Source organism: Oryctolagus cuniculus, chromosome 12, assembly GCF_964237555.1.
Source record: "Oryctolagus cuniculus chromosome 12, mOryCun1.1, whole genome shotgun sequence".
Taxonomy (NCBI): Eukaryota; Metazoa; Chordata; class Mammalia; order Lagomorpha; family Leporidae; genus Oryctolagus; species Oryctolagus cuniculus.
This window is the reverse complement of record NC_091443.1, coordinates 47,733,086-47,744,309: the sequence shown is the minus strand read 5'-3', so window position 1 is coordinate 47,744,309 and position 11,224 is coordinate 47,733,086. Positions and strand designations below refer to the sequence as shown.

Below are 11,224 nucleotides of genomic sequence, written 5' to 3'. Positions count from 1 at the left end.
CAAGGAAAAAGTTGTAGACTAATAGTTTTTCATTAAATTTCTCATAGCTTCCTTCTTTATCAGCAAGTGGCCTTTGTTGTAGTGTTCTTGGCATCTTTTCTGTCATGTACAACCTTACACCATTTTCTTTCCTATTTAATTATACTCCCTGGCTTAAAGCATAATCAGCATCAAACCAGCTGCGCAACCTTGAATGAATACCATTTCAATAGCACATTGATTTTAAGAAAGCACAAGGTGGCTATTAATTTTACTTGAAATCCTCCCTCTTGACTATTGCCTGTACACAGTTTTAGATGCTGTATCCATTTGCTGCTAAGTAGTACTATCCCTAGTGCACTCATTATGCCAATGGATTTCCTCAGTCTGATATTATGACTATGCAGACAACTATTAATAGCTAGGAAAGGCACCTTTTAAGAAAGAGTCATCCTGATTATTATAATTGAATGGATCATGAAGTCTTTCTAGTGACACAAGAAATAGATAAATTTCTTGGACAAAAAAGAGAGAAAAAATTCTGAATATCCTTTCCTCTGGGATAAGTGATCTGTGTATTAACACCACTGATCACTTGCATGGGAAGAACCTATAATCTTGATAAAGAGGTGTTGATAGCTTATTTGATAAAAAGTCAAGTTGGATTGTTGGCAGCTAAGTCCTTAAATATTTCAAAAAGAAGCACATTAATCATGAACATGTAGTGTCTAGGTCTGATGTTGGTCACTGATGAAGCACAGGACTTAGAATAAATGAAGCAGATGGGTTTTGGCATGAATTCTAAATATAAGGTTTCACCTTGGGTGGCTGGCTCAGCTTTATAGAATTAACTTGTAAAGTATGATTGTGTGTCATCATTTTATCCCAAGGAGAAGATGTCATAAAATCACTGTCTAAGGCCAGCGCTGCGGTTCACTAGGCTAATCCTCTGCCCGCGGCGCCGGCACTCCAGGTTCTAGTCCCAGTCGGGGCGCCAGTTCTGTCCCAGTTGCTCCTCTTCCAGTCTAGCTCTCTGCTGTGGCCTGGGAAGGCAGTGGAGGATGGCCCAAGTGCTTGGGAGACCTGCATGGGAGACCAGGAGGAAGCACCTGGCTCCTGGCTTCGGATCGGTGCAGTGCGCAGGCCATAGCAGCCATTTGGTAGGTGAGCCAACGGAAGGAAGACCTTTCTCTCTGTCTCTCTCTCACTATCTAACTCTGCCTGTCCAAAAAAACAAAAAATAAATAAAAAATCACTGTCTAAGTGTTGTAAAGAATGTTGGAATTCAATCTACTTCTTAAATTAACTGAAGAAAAACAAGCTAGGAGAGCTTAAATTAATTACTGAATAAGCAAATCCTATTTTTTACTAATATTGTTATTAATCTAGTAGTATATATTTGTGAGATATGATGTAATAATTGGACATGTGTATTCAATGTGTAATGATAAAAACAGCATAGTTAGTATTTCTACTTCATTTTTTTGGAGTTTGGATTCACGCATAACATTAATGCATATTTATAAGGTACAGTGTGATATCTAAATATATGTATATACAAAGTGTACTGATAAATTGATGTAGGCAGGCAGATAGGGAAAAATTGATTTGTGAGCTGTAAATCCTTGCCTTCACCATGCCCCAGGTGTGATCTCATGCCCCTACCTGACTATACTGTATGCCCATCTTGCCAATCAGACTGATTAACCACTCCCCTTTGGAAATGTATAAAAGTCCTGGAGGACAGTGGGCCCGCCCTGATTTTCCCTCCCTGCCCTGGATCCCCTTGTTGCCCTGTGCCTTTGGGGCATGTGGCCTTTACTTCACTACCTGTGCTAAGCTGCTTATAGCTGTTCATACCCAATTGTTTGCTGCATGTGGCTCCTGGCCTGCTCCTTGCTTGGTATGGCCCCAGTTTAATTTCTGGACTTTCCTTTCTCCCTTAGATAGAGCCCTCATGGTCCTATGCATTTCTCCCATTCAATAAAATCCTTAAAAAACTTACCATGCTGCCTGGTCTATTTGAGCCAGTATTCAATATATTTCTCTGAATTTGTGGCAAGAACCCACACAGCATACTAATTTCAGAAATATTGATAAGCAGATTGGTTTCAAAATCATAGTAATTAACATTCCCATGAAACTGTTACTTTTGTATTTTGAGTTGTTAGGCTCTTCTGTTCCAGTTATTTATACAATATATAATAGATTTTTGCAAAATATTAGTCATCTCTATGTTCTCTATATTCACCCATCAATAGCATCTGGGTTTATTAACAGCTTAGCTGTTGTGAATAGTACAGCAATAAACATGAGGAGGCAGTTGCATCTTAGATATGCTGATTTACTTTCCTCTGCATAGATATGTAGATTTTGGATATCTCGGTCTTATGGTAGACAATTTTTATTTTTGGAAGACTACACACAATGTTTGCCACATAAAACTGTACAAACTTATATTCCTATCAATGGAGTATAGGAGATCTCTTTTCTTCACATTCTTCACAGCATTTGTTATTTTTTGTTTTTGTGATGATAATCATTCATGTTGGGATAAGATTATATCTCATTGTCATTTTGATTTTCATTGCCCTAATGTCTGAGAGGTTGAGCATTTTTCATAAATTTGATGATCATTTTAAATTTGCCTTTTGAGAAGTATCCATTCATAGCATTTGCACAGTTTATCAATTGGATTATTTGTTTTTTTGTTGTTAAGAATTCTAGTTTCTTAATATTCTGTATAATGACTATTATATATTATATAATACATAATGATATATAGTGTGTAATATAAATATATAAAAAATACATTATTTATATTATCTAGTATATTACTCTTTAGACAGATGAATAACCTGCAATTTTTTTTCTTCTACTCAGTAGTTCATCTCTTTATGCTACTGATTGTTTCTGAAAGTCTTTGTTAGGCAAGAGAAGGAAATGGAGTTATACAAACAGAAAGGGAAAAGTCAAATGAACCCTGTTTGCAGATAATATGATTCTATAAACAGAAAAACCCAAGTACTTCACCAAAAGAGCACTAGAACTAATAAAGAAATTCAGTGAAGTTTGTAGGACAAGTGACACACAAAGACAGAAGCATTTTATTTATTTATTTATTTATTTGATAGGTAGAGTTATAGACAGTGAGAAAGAGAGAGAAAGGTCTTCCTTCTGATGGTTCATCCCCCAAATGACTGCTACAGCCAGAACTGCGCCAATCCGAAGCCAGGAGCCAGGTACTTCTTCCTGGTCTCCCATGCGGGTGCAGGGGCCCAAACACTTGGGCCATCCTCCATTGCCTTCCCAGGCCACAGCAGAGAGCTGGACTGGAAGAGGAGCAGCTGGGACTAGAACCGGTGCCCATATGGGATGCTGGCACCTCAAGCAGAGGATTAACCAAGTGAGCCATGGTGCTGGCCCCTGAACAGTAGCATTTTTATACACTATGAAGTTGCTGAGAAATAGATCATGAAGCCAGCTATTCAAAATACCTACAAAAACAAATAATTAGAAATAAATTTAGCCAAGAAAGTGAGAGACTTTTACAAGGCAAATTACAAATTGAAGAACACACAAGAAATCTAAAGACTTGCCATGTTTATAGACTGGAAGATTTAAAATAATTAAAATGTCAACACCACATAGCTTTGCATAGATTCAACACTATCTCGTCAAAATACCAATGGCATTCTTACAGAAGTAAAAATAAAAAACAACTAAAAATTCATGTGAAAGCGCAGAAGACTCCAAATATCCAAAATAGTTCTTTAGCAAAAAGCATCATGTAGGAATAGTCACATGACATGATCTCAAGACATGCTACAGGGCTACAATAACCCAAATAGTATGATACTAGCATAAAAACCTGATAGAGGAATGGAACAGAGATCCCAGAAATAAATCCATGCAACTAGAACCAAATGATTCGTAATAATGTCACTAAAAACATAAATTGGGGAAAGGGTAGCCTCTTTAAAAATTGATGGTGGTAAAATTTAAAATTGAAGCTGGCCTTTCCTTCTACCCACATTTAGAAGCCTACAGAAAAATCAAATTAATAAAATATAAGACTTGAGACCATAAAACTCCAAGAAGAAAACATGGAGAAGACACCTCAAGACATCTGTAAAGGCTGTGCTCTCCTTTGAGTTTCAGAGGCTTTTGATGGATTCTCTCTCTGGAGAGCAATTAGGAGAAGAGAGGTCCTTGGAGCGATTTACTTGGGACTAGGGCTCAGAATAGCATTCTTCTTTGTAAGCACCAGCTCCAAACAATTGCAAACAACTTGGTCATATAGTCACATGTAAATGTAAGAAAATATGTGAAATGTAGTATCGTTTCCCCAACAGACAATAGAAACACATTTCATGAACACAGTATTGGCTCAGTCTTAGCCTATATATTATCTACATAAAACGTATTGCACTGATGATTGTATAACAAAGATCATCTCATGATTTCACTTCCATCAACACATTTCTTGGACATTCAGGATTAAAAATTTTATTCCTCAACTGTGATATTCATAAATTTTCAATGTAAGATATACACACTATTCAGTAAGTTCTATCATATCAAAAAATTTTGGAGTCAACTGTGTAACTCTATCAGTTCGTTAAGGACAAGGACAAGCAATGCACTCATAATTGAAGGAAATGACTTTTTGAAAATACTATTAACTCTAAGAGTATATAGATATATAAAAACAAATTTCACTTTGTTTCTATTCTCCTGAAGTGTACCCTATAATTACATTTAATAGTCTCCAAATAAATACCAGGCAAACCAGTCTTCCTTAAAGGAGAGAAGCAATCACACATTCAAACAGTAATGATGGGGTATTTACATGGCAATTACCAAGCTATTATATTGTCTTCCCTTTAATTTAGTCAACTCTAGCTCCAAAATCTTGTTTAGTCAAAGTGGTTGAGCTAAGTAAATTTTAACTACTAAAGTCTATATATTTTAAAGCAGTTGGCATTGGCATTATTTTGTTTACCCTGTTATTTATTTGTCCTATTTTAATAATTTGGATAAATAATATTTGAGTCATAAGCATTTATGCTATTAATCTACCAACCTAGTTTTTGATCACGTGTGTCCATATCACCGTGAAAATTAAATAATACATTGTAGATAAAAGGTGCAAAATTATTCCAAAGCAAAAACTTCTGTAAAAATAAAACTCAATGTTGAATTATAAAATAATACATTTAGTTCTTATTGTTGGAAATAATTGATGTTGGAATGTCATGTTACTTATTAAAGTACTCTTAATTGTTCTTAAAGATTTATTATTTATTTGAAAGTCAGAACATGAATTGGGGGGAGATACAGACAAAGAGACAGAGAGAGAACTGGGTCTTCCAAACCCTGGTTTACTCCCCAAATGGCTACAACAGACAGGACTGGGTCTGGCCAGGCACAATCCAGGAACTCTGCCCAGGTCTCCAGAGAGAGATGTATGCACACCATAATCTGTGGTCTAATACAGGATAGCTATGTTGCAAGTGGCAGCTTGATCCATTGTATCTCAATGTCTGCCCTTAAAGCAAACTTCTAATTGCAATATTATGAATGTAAAAAAATGCACAATTTACATTTGTGTGGCTTGCAGAATTTTCATAAATTGAGCTCACCCATGTAATTGCTTTTCACATCTCAAATGGAACATTACCAACATCACAGAAATCCCTTTTATACTGTATTCCAATCCTTATTGCCTTAACTTCTATACTGATTTCCATGTAGAGTAGTTCTAAATTTTTAAAATTTACATAAAATAGGAATTACACAAATTTAATATAGTGGATTCTAGGGTTTACTGTTCAATTCTTGCTTCCATACCAAGGCATGTATTCTCATGGCTGACAGAACCCAGATGTGTCCTTCTCAGAAAATTGTCCTTACGGCTTTCCACAGAGGCAGCCCATACTTGTACAATGGTTAGGCCCCCTTGCCTCAATTTGGGACCAATGTAAAGAGCTCCCAATGGAATCATCAGAGACTTCTGCAGAAACATATTGCAGTTGAACTTGGCTTTACTGACCCATTTCAAACGATATTTCTAAGATCATCCTCCTAGAAACTAATTCATACTAACCTCCACCTCAGAATTTGTTCCATGGAAACCTTTCTAAAGCAGTTGTTAATGGTAGTGTTTTTAGGAAGAAGCCTCTAAAGTGGATTTCTGAAACTGGATTAATTGCTAACAGGCTGACAATGTGAACCATTATTGAAAGCAGGTGCAACCTGATAGCTTGTGGCATATGCTAATGGTGTAATTTTCAAAAGTTTTATCAGAGGTAAAGTGAGGTGGGAAAGGATAAACTGGCTATGCAATGCCTAAAGGTGTTGGAGACATATGAGGGGTGGACTAATTTAGAGTACTATTTGTCTGGGTGCTCTCAAGACACTGAATAGAGACAATGAAAGTTTGAGTTTGACTAATCACCAATTAAGGCTAAGTTGCAGAGCCAGAGGGCCTTTGGCAGCTTAGAGACTTCTGGCTCAAAGTTGGATGCAGAAAGAGCTGAGGGTCAGGCATAAAGCTTGAGTATAAATGGAAACAAAACTCCAGAAAGGGTGAATTCTTTGCCCAAGTAGATCTCCTATTCCAAGGTCAAAGCCCATTTTGGGGAAGGACAGGAGCCGTGAGATTTTGCAAGCAAACATCTGGGTCAATTTACTTGATAAATTTGAAATCCTGTATCCCACTGATGTGTGGATTTATTTCATACAATTTCATATTAGTTTTTCTGATGTTAGGCATAGGAAGAATTAAGAGACTGGATCTTAAAGGCTGTGAGTAGGGGTGCACACCATGGTGCAGCAGGTTAAGACACTGCTTGCAAAGTCCACCTCCTATAATTGAATGCTGGCTCAAATCATAGCTCCTGTGCTTTCTTTCCTGCAAATGCACATGGAAAGGCAGTGAATGATGGCTCAAGACTTGGTTCCCTGCCACCCACAATGGAGACCAGGAGGAAGTTCCAAGATCATGGCTTCAGACTTCCAAATCCTGTCTGTGTGCCCATTTGGAGTGGGAACTAGTGGATGGAAGATCTTTTTGTCTCTCTCTGTCAGTCTTTTAAATAAATAAATATAATAAATATATATTTTTAAAATTGTGAGTGTGAGTATTCAAGCATCAAAGTATGGAGATAGACTCCTTATTACAGCTGCTGAGCATATCAATTATTCAATGTTATCTAATGTCCATGTTAAATAAGAACTATTGGAGACATCTGTGGGTTATTAGCTTTTGTGATTGACAGCACCATTCAAGTCACTATATAATGTCATTCATGTCTGCTTTGTCTAGTGGAACACAGTAGCCTCCAAGAGATTCTAAATGGCCCTGTGATATTCCCAAAGGGTTGCTTCCTGAACCCGTTTTTGTCACTTCAGGATGGTGCAATTGATGAAAATTCCCCTGGTTTTAATTTTAATAATATTAATGTTATACTTCATACCCCTCTGGTTTTTGTATATTTAGAATTTGCAAAAATATATTTTGAGAAAGACTCCAAACCAAAACACTCATATTTTGGTGCCTCTCCTCTGATTTATATCTTGATTACCAAAGTACTTAATGTTTTCATATTCTGTAACTCTGACTTTTGCCTACCACATACTATAAGATTTAAAAACACCACTGTGAGTTTGCACTACTCTGCAGTAGCCTTCCGTCTAGATTTTCCAAACACAAGCAACTGATCTGAAAAGCTAAATTTACTATCACTAGTTGATTTTAGTTTCTCTGGGATTTTAGCCCTTCACGCCTTTGCTGCTTCAGCAGATCAGCAAGGCTTTTACTGCATCTTTATACCTATATGCTTGTCTGTATGTGCAAATTTAATGTAATTGTTTCATGGAACTGTTGTACTTCTAAACATTGCTTTGTGTTAGCTAGGAAAGAAAATCTCTCATTGGCATTTTGAACCCTAGATTTTACATATATATGAAGTGGATATTAAGTGTTTAAAAATAAATGCATAAAATCAAATGCAATTTAGTTAAAACACTATGGTAACTATATCTATGCAATTGTAATTTTTGATAAATAGTCAACATAGTTTCTCTGTTTTTATCATTGTATTAGATATTATAGTTCTGTCCACTTTGTATAGAAACTTTCATAACAAACTAAGGATTTTACGTCATATCCTGATAGTGATATTCATTGAATTAATCTCCAAACTTTTCACACAATATCTTCATATTTTGGCATTATCCCAGTTAGACATATTTCATGTTTATGATTTTAAAAAACTATTTATTTGTAAGATAGTGTTAAACAGAGATAGGAAGAGACAGACACTCCTCAAATGGCTGTAACAGTCAGGGCCAGGTAAGGCTGAAGCCACTATCTTCATCTGGGTTGCCCACGTGGGTGGCAGGGGCCCAAACACATATGCTATCTTCCGTTCCTTTTGCCGGTGCATTAGCAGGGAGCTGAATCTGAAATGCAGCAGCCAAGACTTGAACTAGATGCATATGGGATTCCAGTGCAGACAGTGGCTTAATCAGCTGCACGACAATTTCAGCCCACCTATTCAGGATGTTTATTAACACGGTATTTCATTATCCTATGAGCTAGATAATGTGTTTATCTACTTTAGAAAATGAATTGTCAAATATTTAACTCATTTTTGTTTACCATTTATTAAAAAATTTGCAATCAAAAGTTTTCTGTCTAAATTTGAACCACCTTTTGCATTTATCACTAATTTATTTGCATTTTCTACCTACAAAACCCAAACCATTCATTTTTTTTTTTATTTTGTGCACTTTCAATTATTGTGGAAAAAATAATGTATTTATCCAGAGTGTTTGATCTTGGTTAGTAGAATCAGTCTTTACTTTATATTCTACTTTCTGCTGCAGGGTTAAGCCACAGCATGCAACACTGGCATTCCAAATAGTCACAGTTTTGAGTGCTGGCTGCTCCATTTCCCATCCAAATCCGCCTATGTGTCTGGGAAAGCAGTGAAAGACGGCCCAAGTCCTCAGACTCCTGCACCCACATTCAAGATCTGGAAGAAGTTCCTGACTTCTGGCTTCAGCTGGGCCCAGCCATGGTTGTTATGGCCATTTGGGGAGTGAACCAGCGAATGGAAGATCTCTCCTCTCTCTCTCTAGCCCTTCCTCTCTCTCTGGCTCTCTTTCTCTGTAACTCTACTTTTCAGATAAATAAATAGATTTTTTTATAAAAAAGAAACTTTATGTAAGCTTCTTTAACATTATAAATCCGAACCACAATGTAGTACTAAGCGTTGGGAAACAGGTGCTTTATGCAACTGCTGGATTATGAATGCTTAAAAAAAGAAAAACATTGGATTATGAGTGCTTTGTGGTATTTGGGGTAGAAATGTGACTAAGATTCTTTGATTTTTTTTTTGGCAGGAAATGAAAAATCTGTATGTCTGAGAATTAACCCAAATGATAAACTTACAATTATGAAGTTTTATCACCTAAGCACCCACACGTTGAACCAATCTCCACTGTTTCCCTTTTCAAAAAAAAAACACAAGCTGCGATACAATTTCCGTTATAGGGAACATTAGGAAAGAATGTTTGGTTGAAACTAGAGTTATAAGGATTTTGGATTCAAAGTCATCAGAGTACCAATTTAAAAATAATTTTAGTGAACATATTTTGACAAAAGTTGTAGGAACACTTGTCATATTATTCAAATGCCCAATGGCAAGTCTTTTGATGAGACAGAACAGGTCACATTTAATCAAAAGACTAACTGAGAAATAAAGCCAAGATGACTAAAAAATAAAAAAAAAAATCCAAAACACATCACATGAAGTACCTTATGTACAATACAAACCTAGTTTAATAAATAAGGAAACAAAGGTGGCTGTGCTCTGGGAGAACATGCAGTTCCTTGATGGCCCATGGATAGTCTTCTCTGAGACTCCACTGCCACTTCTACCTGGGCAAGTCTAATGGTGCTGCCATGAAGTTTGTAGCCATCTTGTCTTAACTAATGCCACGTGCCAGGCTGCACCCCAACGCCAGCTGGCACGTGACAGATGAGTTCATGCTCATGATGGTCGTATTTATCACCGATGGGTGCCATCTTCTCCAGGCCACGCTTGGCAAACACACTTTTCAGCTTTGCTTCTAGGAGTGACAGCCCCCGAAAGACCATCTCCAGAGTGAGCGTCTGTTCCCCAGGCTCTGTTTCTTCAGAAATGCACTCAGCAGTCTTCTCCAAAATGTCCGCCACCTCCACCAAGTCCTGACGGAAACTCTGGATACCAAATATCTTGGCATCTTCCACACATCTCTGGGTCTGCCTCCTTATATTTTCACAATCAGCCACAGCTCTCTGATATCTTATTGTTAAATCCTGGACTTCCTTTTCCAGTTTCACAGCTTTTAGCCTTAAGGGTTGCTCAGTAAGAGAGGGCCCAAGCTCATCCGGAGAGTCCTCGGAACTGCAGTCCTCACCAGCGGTTCTCTGGGTGGCAGTGCTGAATGGGGACAGCCATCCTCTGTTCTCCCATGCAGCACTTGAGGACAGGAGGCGCTGCACTCGCGGCCGACTGCCCACAGCGATCGCTGGGCCATGTTCGCAATCCAAGAGGACCCGGGCAGCGCATGCGCACTCCTCTCTGATAGATTTTAACTCTCACAGTATTTTTTGCCTATTTGATTTACTAAGAATATATCTAGACACTGTTAAAATATTAATTTTTATACTTTGTAAATTTTAAAAATTTACCACATACATATGCTAAATGTTAGAAATCCTCGGAAAGCGTAGTAAATGAAGTGTCAAGGAATTGTTAAAAGGGAAGGTATATGATTTTATTTTTGTTTATATTTTTCTCCATTTATTTATTTATTTGTTGCCATTGAGATTGAAGCATAGATTTATTTTTTTTTTTTTTGTTTAAAAAAAAATGGTGTCCAATCTAGAAAATTAGGCTTTGCTTTTAGGCCATGAAAATAAAGTGGGAAACGAGTAAATTTAAAAGCTGCAGGGTACCGTTAGAAATAAACAAAGGAATATGAAATGTTGATTAAAGATCAAAGAATAGTAGCAGAATTAATTGTCTGGAAGCTGTGAAATTACTTATAAACTGCAGAAAGCCAAGGCAAGGGAATTGAAAACATTGCTAATTAATTCCTATTATAGATTAATAAAACAGGGTAATCTTAATATTTTAGTAGAAACTTAGTCATATCCAAATTCATTCCTGAAAGTTTTATGGTTCAA

The 11,224-nt window shown here is 36.9% G+C and overlaps 1 pseudogene; it reads right to left on the bottom strand.

Moving 5' to 3' along the window:
- Window positions 1-9,826: 9,826 nt before the first annotated feature.
- On the bottom strand, window positions 9,827-10,572 carry LOC100355070 (grpE protein homolog 2, mitochondrial pseudogene; annotated as a pseudogene).
- Between the last annotated feature and the right edge of the window lie 652 nt (window positions 10,573-11,224).